Below are 1,860 nucleotides of genomic sequence, written 5' to 3'. Positions count from 1 at the left end.
TCCCTTAAGAAATATTTTACAAATAACGGAACTAATAAAAGTATAATAACGCAAGCTTGAGGGCCTACGTGCTCTTTCCAACCTGTCTTCAACTTCTGCCTCACGGTTTAGTCTATTCACACTGCAGCTAGAGGGTGCCTTTGTTTTTCCTTTTTAGCAAGAGTTTTCAAATTCGTATATTACCTTTTCTTTCTTTTTAAAACTGAAGTGAAATTCACAAAACATAAAATTGTTAAGAACAGATACTACGGGTGGCACCTGTGGCTCAAGGAGTAGGGTGCCAGCCCCATATACCCAGGGTGGCTTTTTCAAACCTGGCCCTGGCCAAACTGCAACAACAATAAAAAAAAAAAAAAAAAAAAAAAAAAGAACAGATACTACCTTTGACCTTAGCCAAAAGGCTGAGAAGCGATACACAAAACATAAAATTAACCAGTTTAAAAAGAATAATTCAGTGGCACTGAGTACATTTGCAATGTCGTGCGCGTACCCACTGCCTCTATATAGTTCTAGAACATTTTCATCACCCCCAAAGGAAACTATGTTCTCAGTAAACCGTGTTGAATGCAATAGCCAGAACCCCAACAACAGTGATTTTCAACTGGTGCACCAGGAGAGGATCTTAGGTATGCTGTGAAAAATTTTAAAGATCATTAATTAAATTATTTTCAAAAGACGTTCAAAGCACAGTAAGTATATTTTTTGTTTTTACTTTACTTTTTTTTTTTTTTTTTTGAGATGGAGCCTCACAGCTCACAGCAACCTCCAACTCCTGGACTCAAGCGACTCTCCTGCCTCTGCCTCCCAAGCAACTGGGACTATAGCCGCCTGCCACAACACCCGGCTAATTTTTGGTTGCAGCCGTCATTGTTGTTTGGCGGCCTGGGCTGGATTCGAACCTACCAGCTCATGTGTATGTGGCTGGCGCCTTAGCCACCTGAGCCACAAGCGCCACACTTATTTTTAGTTTTTTTGATCAACATAATTTAAGTGTGCCGTCGAAATTTAACTATAGTTTCAAGTGTGCCGCGAGATGAAAAAGGCCAAAAAACACTGCCCTATAGTATGGAGGATACTCAAAAGTGTTTTGCCTGGTGTTGGAGCTGTGTCTCAGTTGGCACTGGGCCCCATATACTGAGGGTGGCGGGTTTGAACCGGCCCCCGGCCAAACTGCAACAAAAAATAGCCAGGCGTTATGGCAGGTGCCTGTAGTCCCAGCTACTTGGGAGGCTGAGGCAAGAGAATCGTCTAAGCCCAAGAGCTGGAGGTTGCTGTGAGCTGTGACGCCCTAGCACTCTACGGAGGGCAACAAAATAAGACACTGTCTCTAAAAAAAACAAAAGAAAGAAAAAGGTTTGCCAATCCCTGGTTTATACGTATTATTAAGATGAATTTAAAGTGTGGGTAGAGAGCCTTGAAACCTGAGGGGGGGCAGTTAACAGCTGGGAGTAAAGGTGGTTCCAGGTGTAGAAAAGCCTTGCTGGTGCTATAGCTTGGTAAATGCATAAATCTTAAGTCTGTGACTCTATGAATTCTTTCATATGTAGACACCACATACTCATAAATGGGATTATGCTTCCAGTCCTCGGGAGATTCTCAAAACCATCTGTGTAAACCTCACTGTTCTGAAAATTGAGTGGCACATCCAACTTATTTTTCTTTTATTTTTAATTGACAATTATATTTATTTATGGGATACAATGTGATGTCTTGATAGATTCATTGTGGAATAATTAAAATAAACTGGTTATTAATAAAATATCCATCACCTCACATACTTATGGTTTGTAGTGAGAACAATTGAAATTTACTCTTTTAGCAATTTTGAAATACACAATATGTTGTTGTAATTATTATTAT

General features: G+C 40.1%; 1 pseudogene; it reads right to left on the bottom strand.

Moving 5' to 3' along the window:
- Positions 1 to 232: 232 nt before the first annotated feature.
- Positions 233 to 413, bottom strand: LOC128582944 (uncharacterized; annotated as a pseudogene).
- Positions 414 to 1,860: the final 1,447 nt, after the last annotated feature.

The sequence above is a fragment of the Nycticebus coucang genome, chromosome 3, assembly GCF_027406575.1.
Source record: "Nycticebus coucang isolate mNycCou1 chromosome 3, mNycCou1.pri, whole genome shotgun sequence".
Taxonomy (NCBI): Eukaryota; Metazoa; Chordata; class Mammalia; order Primates; family Lorisidae; genus Nycticebus; species Nycticebus coucang.
Note: the sequence above shows the minus strand (reverse complement) of the source record. Positions and strands in the feature narration are given on the sequence as shown.